Source organism: Formica exsecta, unplaced genomic scaffold (assembly GCF_003651465.1).
Source record: "Formica exsecta isolate Colony F162 unplaced genomic scaffold, ASM365146v1 scaffold222, whole genome shotgun sequence".
Classification (NCBI taxonomy): domain Eukaryota; kingdom Metazoa; phylum Arthropoda; class Insecta; order Hymenoptera; family Formicidae; genus Formica; species Formica exsecta.
In genome coordinates, this window is record NW_021849518.1 from 161,494 (window position 1) to 171,493 (window position 10,000).

At 32.9% G+C, this 10,000-nt stretch overlaps 1 protein-coding gene and 1 long non-coding RNA gene across 3 annotated transcripts in view; one reads left to right on the plus strand and one right to left on the minus strand.

Annotated features, from left to right (window-relative positions):
* Nucleotides 1-7,623, minus strand: part of LOC115235430 — a 39,657-nt gene extending 32,034 nt beyond the window's left edge. Inside the window, exons 1-3 of one of the 2 annotated variants that reach the window (XR_003884024.1) lie at nt 7,492-7,623; nt 6,839-6,965; nt 5,972-6,119 (exon numbers count right to left, since the gene is read on the minus strand). This is a non-coding gene — a long non-coding RNA (uncharacterized LOC115235430). Of the gene's footprint in view, nt 1-5,343; nt 6,120-6,838; nt 6,966-7,491 lie in introns of those variants that run through there. The other variant, XR_003884023.1, reaches the window with a different exon arrangement.
* The window catches only part of LOC115235427, a 195,402-nt gene that overhangs the window by 18,319 nt on the left and 167,083 nt on the right, over nt 1-10,000 (plus strand). The gene's annotated exons all lie outside the window — the stretch shown is intronic.

A 10,000-nucleotide genomic window follows, 5' to 3' on the forward strand; every position in this document is an offset into this window, starting at 1 on the left:
AATTATAAATTTATAATAAAATAATTTTTAAATTTTATATAATTACATTCAAATATAATTATCAAAAAATATTGCATGCTTCTTTTTATTGCAAATTAATCATTCTTCGATGTATATTTCGGAAAAGTTCGCTTAACGAGCAATATGTACGATATACAAAATATCAATAGCGCCGCTAGCAACAAGAGTCGCATGTTTTTTTCGATGCCGGATACAGTTAATATCCATCGTGTTGTATTCGCACTGTGTCGTCTACGTGATTTGTATAAACAATTGAATCGTTTGTTTTGAAAGAGACTTCAGTAATATTTTTTGCCAAATTGAGTTAATAGCGATTTTTGATATAGATCTTCTCTGTATATTGTATTTATAAAAACGCAATTTGTTTTATTGCAGAAATGCAGGTAACTTTGAAAGTAATATTAGTAAATAATAATAAACACACATTTTTTTTTTTTTTTGGTGGATATTATATCTTAATGTAAAAAAATCTCTTTTTTTCTACTTTCTTCTCTCTCTTTCTTTTCTCTAAACTTTAGCGGTTAATGTTGGAAATTTGTTAAAACGTTAGAAAATAAAAAGACTTGAAACTTGAGTTATCGTTTTGCAAAAATGTTTGGTAGAAGATGACAAGCTTTTTTTATCACAACTATACATAAAAAGAGCCAATAAAATTGTTTAGCAAGTACGTAACGTGCACACACTATATTCATATTCAAAACTATTTTTCTTGCAAAGTATACAACGAATAAAAAAATCTATGTTTTTTTAGCCTATATTTCTTCTACAAGCAATTATTTCTTCATATATAGCACTATGATTTACTGAACACCCTGTACAAGTCACGCTATTCTGTTATATTTTGATAGATGTGTAATTAAGTCCCATACTGAATCATAAGTGGTAGATCGGTCATAAAACATTGGGGAACCTTGAGGGTTCCCTCCGTCACGAGTGATGGGTTAGCCACAAGTACAGCATCTATATCTACCAAGCAGACTCAACTGCCATATTATTATGCGGAAGCTGCTTATTTGCAGTAACAGATCGTGGATTTTTTATATTGATCACAGATTACATAGCGTTATCTATGTATTTACTTTACGCTAATTGTAAGTGACATATGTTGAGACGGGCTATTTTAAAAATTTTATTAGCTCTCTCTCTCTCTCTAATACAAGTTAGAAAGCAAACTTGATAAAGTAAATTTTGTTGAAAAACGTTCCGTTGAAAAGTAAAAACTACGTTGATAACTTTAATCAACTTTGACAATCGAATCGAATATAACGATTTGTTCTGTCCATTGCTTTAGTCCCAAGACAGTTATCATTCGGGAGCTGTCGGTACTTCGAGAAATGACTCTGCAATGCGTAAGTGAGGGAATACCTAAAGAGTCCTCTGAGAGTTTTTTAGCGGGAGCGTGAAAAAGAGAGATAGGATTAAAGGACATTTGAGTGGCGATTGCATAATATAGATGTATCGGTTTTAAATGTTATCAATTTTGTTAATTTCAATTATTCAGTATCTTTAACGAACCCCAATATTTTCTCTGATATAAACAATCTACGAGAATTATCATCAAAGAAAAAAAAAAAATTAATCCGCTTATTAATGTAGATATTTATTTTACATAAAATTATATTATTTTTTTGATGCATGTCTTCTTCGCCTTTTAATATAATCATTTATAAAATTACTACGTACTTTCATGACCACTAATGTTTTTTACCCGAGAAAGGATATTCGCGTTACCGATACGACGTACTGCACGTAATTATCTTAACGCGCGATAATTTCGAGATTTTTCAGGAAAATTTCGAGCGCGGTAAAGCGAGTTCAGCCAGTGCTCGCAAGCGTCGGCTCGATTATCGCAACTAGGGCGTCGCGACGCGGACGATAAATAATGCGACGCTAATAAACCCGGCCGCGTACACGGCGCGCACGATGCAATTTCACGTGGGAATGCGCTCCTCTTTTTTTCCGCGCGAGGCGACGTCGCGCGGTGCGCTGCACCGCGTCGCGGCGCGGCACGGCGCGGCGCATTGCTCGTTGTTGCATGAAACTGTGTTGAGCGGAAAAGCGATGCCGACTTATGCAAACGACGCGCTTAACGAACACTATGAAAGTAATACAACAACGTGTGAGAAGCCGATCATTGGATTTTTATTACATTATTTAAATACTCCATTCTCTCCTCTCTTTCTCTCGCGAAAATTATAACGAAAAAATTCTCCCTCTAAAGTTTTAAGTTTAATTACGATTCACAGTTGTTTTCTTTTTACCTAATTCACAATTTGTTTCTTTATTTTTCATTCACTTTGCCTCGATATTTTTTTATCTAATCTCTTTTATAAATTTTTTCTTTATTAATGTTCAGTTTTTTTTTTTTTTTTTACATAAGAATATTGTTTATATGTAATTGGCACAATAGATTATACATATATATTTGTTTCAAATTATTTATAATTATTCCCTAAAATTTATATATTTATATATATTTCACCAAGAATTTTATAAAATTTCTTTCACTAGAAATAAAATTAATATTTGTAATTGAATAATATTTTTTAATGAAATATATTTCGCGAATAAAATGCCGTTATCAAATGCAATGGATCAATAAACTATCCAAATATTTAAAATATCGCGACAATTAAAATATTGTATAAAAAGTCCACGATTTTGCGGAACAGTTCACCCTTATCGTTTTTTCATTATTATCTCGTAAAAAAAAAAAAAACATTATTTTTGTTCGCGTTTATTTTCCGAGAAGCGAAATACTTTAAATTTACAGTGAAATTTAATAACTCGCCGAACGCAGAGGGAATTTATATTTTTGTTAATTAATGCGCGGCTCACATATCTAACTAGCGTTATTTCTGTTTTTCTTTGAGAGTTAAAAATTAAATGCTCACAAGCATTAAAAGGTGAAATATTTTTATCTAATTATCAGGTGTATTCACATATCAAAGGATTGATAAATACGGCGAAATTCGACAATATCGTTGTCAATTGCATCACATAAATAAATATCGCGTCTTGTCTAATTCTATCGTGAATTTTCGATGATTGATGATACCGCGCGAGTATGCTAAACTATCAGAATGGCTGCTGGGTTAATCGATAACAGTATTTATTTACAGACAATTGTATGTTTAACTGTCGTATATCATTGTTGTCCAGTTATCCCTGCTTGCAACTACGTTATTTATTGGCGATATCACGAAATGCGAACTTTTGAATGTGTAATCCTGAACATTGACATTACTAAAAGTTTTAGTGATCATCAGTAAAAAGGGAGAGCGAGAGTCCATAAAAATATACATATAAAAAAATGTTACATGTTCATTAAAATTTATTTTTGCTAGTAACTATAATTCTGATATGAATCGAGTACGCTATAATTCTTGGATTAATTTCAAGCGGTCTTTAGGTCGGTAAGATTTTGATTTGAAGTTTAGTTGTTAACTCTTTCGCTCCCACTGTAAACTGCAGTTTATGTCTACTTCACGATTTATTCCCGCTGCGAGAAGATCATTGTGAGCCTTTATTGCCCATTGTGAAGAATAGTTTGCAGATGCCAGTAACACTTCTTCCTGTTACACTGGTTCTCAAATATACTCGCGGAAACACGTGCCGGAGTACCTCATGTCATAATGTGCTAACGTAACGTGGAGTTATTTACGTTGTATAAAATGTGAGTTATGTGCATATCAAGTTTAATCAAATAAATTAAAGATCTGTCAAAATAAAGTCTATTTCAAATTAAACGAAGAAATAGATTTATTTATTATTTCTTAATAAAAATTTCTTTCGAGACAAAACCTATCGCATTTTTTCAATTTATATATATATATGTTATAACATATCATTACGCTGGCATATGAGTAAGATTTTTTTTACATTAATATTATCAGATCATAAGATTATCACATCAGATTATTAGGATTACGTTAAATTTAAATAAATATTAGATATGATGTTGCATATTTTCTAATTATACCTTCTCGATATTTATGAAATAAGTTTATCAAATTTAAGTAACGTTATCACATTTTTGTTATAAGAATATTGACTTCCCATTTGTCAATATACGTGACAATGTGATACTTGCATCAGTATGCATCGTAACACGGCTTTGGGTTGCAGTCTCACGAATACTCGGAGATTTTTAGAACAACGTAAAAACCTTCATGCCTTCGTCTCTCAGAGCCTCCTCGGATTCTCTCCGTCTTCTCTTTCTCTCTCTCTCTTTTTCTCTCGCGAGAATTACGAAATCCCCTAACACGTCGCGAATAATGCACACCGGTGCATCCGGGATGATGCGGATACGCGAATGCGTGCATGCGTGAATACGTGCGTACGTTTCATGTCTCGTCACTCGTTCGCGCGCGATCGAGTTTACTCGCTCGCGCTCGCACAACATGTCTACGCGCGCGTCGGCTCGCTGAAATTTAATTTGTCTCGACACAAAACTGGTTCCGTCTCCATTTTCTATGCTCTTCCTGAAATACACAGTCTGATGCGAGGATAAGCCAGAAATCGGAGCAAAAAGCGAAAATCGCGAGAAATAAGAAATAAAATCAGAAATGTATCTCGTACGAGATATCGAACTTTTTTTGTTTACGAGATCAAATCTTGACTATTTGGAAGAAACGAATAATAATTAATTGGCGAATTATGAAATTTGTACTCGGTAAGTAAGAGCGGCTTGCATTAGCAAGAACAATCGGCATTTACAAAATAAATTTTTGCAAAATTATTTTCTTCTTTCTTTATCAGTTTTATCTTTTTAACAAAGTATGATTCCGCAGCTGTGTTCACATATAATGTTTTCTTGTTTCTAAAATATGCTATCAGAGCTTGCCTATTAAATTTAGAATACGGTTCGTACAATTTTGTATTTTATGATAATTGTATATTTATTGTGTGTGTGTGTGTGTGTGTGTGTGTGTGTTTGCGCGCACACGTTAATACAAGAGTGCATGCATTTGTAACTGCGTAAATCTTAAATCTTTCAAAATAGACAGTCGATCGCTGCTCACGTAAGTTCATAAATCGAAAATGGACGGTATCGCTTTGTTTCTAGCCAAATATTTAAATATTTCATCTTTCCGTCCTTAAATAAAATAGCAACGTTGTTACTATCGGCTTTTGCACGTATTGAGAGGCTCTGTGACCGAAACGAAAATGCTCGACTAGAGTATTCAATTCATGAGAAAAAGTAGAGATATTTATTTGTTAGCAGCATACGATATCGATCGTGTGTTTATTAACTATAAAATAAAATATCTAAAAATTAGTGTGCATGCTATATAATATAAATGCACAGATCCAATATATATATGCCATATTTTAAATATTGGTTCTTTAATTATTTAAAAATCTTTTCTTTTTAGCAAAAAATGTTGAAAAACATCAAAGATCGTACACATAATGCGTAAAATATTTCGTGGACATGATGAAAAGACATTTAATAATAATATTTATTATAATAAGTTTGTTATAATAACAAAATTTTATACTGTGTATTATATTTGTATTTTTCACGGAAAAATCTTTTTAGATCTTCTTTCCACTAATAACGAATGAAATTTATTGTATTAAGCATGATTTTTTTGCATTATATCAAACTATGAAAATTCGATAATATATGATTATAAAATTCGTAGATATCTTAAAATTAATCATTAAAAATTATTGCATTTTCAATTAGGACTTTCATAATAAAAAAATAAACACAGCAGTGAAGTATTGCAAGGCAGGGGAGGGGAGGTGAGGAAAGAATGTCGATGTGTCTAAAGTATCCATACACTTTCTGCATCTCTATGCTCGATGTCTTTATCCATAGATCTCTATGCATACGCTTGATCGAAGGACGCAACCAAGAGTATGGCATCCTTGGATGCATTCTCGCGGAGGCTAATGTACGAACATTCGTGCATTCGTTCTCCGTTTTATTTATTCGTACTTTTATTTCCGAGATAAACTCTCCTCTTGCCTTCCATCCATGACGTCTTCCTTCCAGCAGATTTCCGTCTTATTGTGTCGCCTAGCGTTTCTCTGATAAGAGAAACGCTCGTGAAAGCAATGTCGAAGGAAGACGCGCGTCGGCATTTCTGTTTGAGAGATTCCGTTAAAGAACAAGTGTGCGTTAATAATAATAATAAAAGTGAAAAAAAGAGAGAAAAATAAAAACAACAATAATGAAGATAAATAAAACGGATAGCAATTTAATATTTATAATAATAAAAATAAATTTAAAGATTCTTCTAATATAAAACAATGAAACTGATATCTACATATAGTTCCGCTTTAAACAGATGAATGGTTGAATGTAATTTTGCAATAACAGATAATCAATTTACTACAGCTGTTTTTAGAAAGAAAAAAACGTCAAAAATAAAATTTTGTTTAAATATCTAAGTATTAAAAAATTATCCCTGTATTATGATCTACATTAAATTTTTTTTTTTGAATAATATGTTAGATTTTGCATATCAAAAACATGTCATTGCATAAAATTGATATCCACATATAGTTCCGCTTTAAACGGATGAATGGTTGAATATAATTTTACATGTACAAGAAAGTATAATCAATTTTTTTTCTACAATTGTTTTTGAGAGAAAAATGTCAAAGGTTGAAATTTATTTAAATGTTTAGGTATCAAAATATTATCACTGTATGAATTAAGCTCCATATAAAATTTTTGAATATAATATATTAGATTTTGCATATTATGTCATTACATATCAATGATAAATCTCATTGTGAAATTGCACGAATGTTCGTCCTGTATATAATATAGAACCAAGTATCTTGATATAACACTGACCTTAATTAACACCATGCGAAGATCTCTCGATCTATTCGATGATTTGGGTTGAGATTTCGAAAAACGACATTCCTCGGGAGCATTGGATTAATATTCGCGACACGTTCCGATATGCAGATTTATACGCCTGAGTACAAAGTACCGCGATTAATTACAATCGCATATTACAATTGCATTCAGCACACTTCTGATACTCGTATCCGCGATTTATTTTCGACAAGTAGCGATCACGAGAAAAACACATATAACAGATTTTGCGACCCGATATATACATATATTTAACACTCCCGATATTAATCTGTACATATACAATGACGCGTAAAAATTACGAAAATGTGGATATATATATGGTATGTCAAGTACGTAATATGTATAAAAAGTGTACGCGACAATAACTAAGGCACTGATCCCGGGCTTGTACAAGGTCAAACTCTCGGGATCAACAGCTGTGTCCGCGCGTTATACGTTGTTAAGTTATGTTATAGGTTATAAAATATACTGTGTATAATTATGATTCGACATCACCATCACATACATATAATTATACGCGTGTGATATATGTAATTCGATACTTTCGACATTAATTTACACGTATTACCGATATTTAGCGAGTAAAATCATGATAATGATGAAATATATACATATGTACATACTTGTCGTCGCCGGATTATTCCGACATTCATCATCAAAATCTAATACTCCCGATGCTCGATTGGACTACGCTTCGACATTATTTAACACTTTGCGATAACGACACGATGTTTAAGTCGGCACTCCCGATATTAATACGTACGCAGGGCTTGCCTCTTTATGACGAAAGTCTGCGGAAACGTCCTCACTCAACGGCGTCGCGAAGACTAATGACGCGATGGCGCCAATTTTCTTGCGGTTTGAAGTTGCACCCAGTTGTATTTGATCAAGTATTCTTCGATATTAGAGAGTATCCCGTGTTGGAATTGCATTAATTAATCCGATATAAAGATCGTCCGATACTCGCTTTTTCCACAACGTTAATTCGTGAATACAAACTCCCTTTGATTTGTAAAAATTGTGCGAATCGTAAGATGATTAATACGGTGGTGATTTTCGCGGTATTCTTACGCCATAAATTAATTCTACGACACTAGAAGTGTACACCACTTGCAAAATTGTTTCGAAGCGTTTGATTGGCCAATCAGGATAGGGACATTTTGATTTCTTTTTTCCTGATTGGTCAATCAAACGTTTCCAAATATTAGAGCATGAAGATAAATAAAGTGTAGTTTAGTATCAAAGAGAGAAAGAGAGAGAGAAAAAGAGAAAGTAAAGACATCTTTACGTTTCTCGAGAAATTTGGTTGATGAAAAAGAATTATGTATGACGTAATATTGCGTATGTCGTGTAATATCGAATACGCCTAATAAAATATCATGCGATCACATAAAGTGTTAATTAGTATCGATATTTAATTGAGCAGGGAGTATTAAATTACCCATCGATTGTTAAAATATTTGATTTCACGGTAAGTAAACTTTAGCTATTATATTATCACATCATATTGTCATGTTATTCTCGATGTTGTTACGTTAATCTGGATTTTATTAATTATTATATATTAAATTTATCTCTTAATTGATTACAATATTATCCTATATATATTTAAATGATTATATAACGTTACGTATTCCCCGAAACACTTTTCATCTACGAATTTTCCGATGAATCACACAGAATTATTTCTACAATTTTTTCAAATTCATTGTTTTATAGAAAACAGAAATTATTATGTTAATTATTATTAATTATCGTAAATTACGGATTGATACATGAAATGGTGATATTGTATATATTATACGAATAGATGTACTTCCACTTGGCATGTACAAATATTTCGTAGCGTTTGCTTGATTAATCAGGACAAGGAAATTTTGTTTGCTCTCTCCGTCCTGATTGGTCAATTAACGCTTTGGAACATTTGTAACGTCAAGCTAGGAGATTCTATGGTATATAAAAGTAACATATGTAAATGGTAATATAACATTTCGTGTACCATATGACATACGATATTTATTTAATGATATAAAAAAATTTCGAATGTGCAGGTACATTCTTAAAAAATACTCAAAGGCGAATTGGAAAAGTACAGCACCTTTATATCTGAGCTAATTACTCTATAATTCACGCGATTTTTGCGGATTAAAGTGATCGTGTAACCGCGAATTAATTAATGGAGCGCCGAATCGAGCATCGAACAACCACTGTATCTGGTTAATTAGCGCGATTCCAGTATACAGAATGCATTATTAATCGAAAATTCGCAGCGGTCGAATGCTAGTTGCAAATTCAAACCGTGAAGTTGCCGCTAATGTTGTCATTAACCGTTGTGTCGTCGCAGAGTAAAGACGTCTCCGCGTTTCTCGCGTCGTGAAAGTGAATCGTATTAATATATACCGATAAATCGTTACAAAGTATTAAACAGCGTCGAAGTGTAATCTATCTGAGAGTATCGGAAGTATCAATATTAGATCGATGATGAATATCTCTCGGAACATCCCGGCGAGAAATCTAATGGCAAGTAATTTCATCATTATTATCGCGTTCCGCGCTTTGCTTGTCTTGCTCGGCAACAATACGTGCAGGAATTAATACCGGGGATATCGAATTACTAATATCGAAAAGATCCAACTGCTATTACTTTATCATGTATCGCGCGATTGTTATAAAATCGCTGCGCATTTTATAACGTAAGATAAAATGTGTGTTTTTGGTGTGTTCGGGGCGCGGCGGTCGACGAACTTAATCTTAGCGTTCGCACGTAATCGAGATATCTCCGTATTCTGGTGATTTTTATGCGTCATCAAGTGAATCTTATATGCGCGGATTAATATCGGGAGTGCCGTGCTACTGAGAGTATCGTGCGATCTATTATATTATACTTTCATGTTCTTCCTGCGATTTTTAGTTTGTCGAAAATAAATCGCGCGTGTAGGAATATCGGGAGTGTCGAATGTAATCGTGAATATAGTCGCGATGCATTATTCAATTTATACGAATAAATTAACCGTTGTCGCGAGTGTTGATCTACTATTTTCAAGAAGGTTTTTCGTTTTTATTATCCTGAATTATCGAGTGTTACAGCTATCGATCATCAAGAGGTTTTTGCATAATTAAGGTTGGCATTTT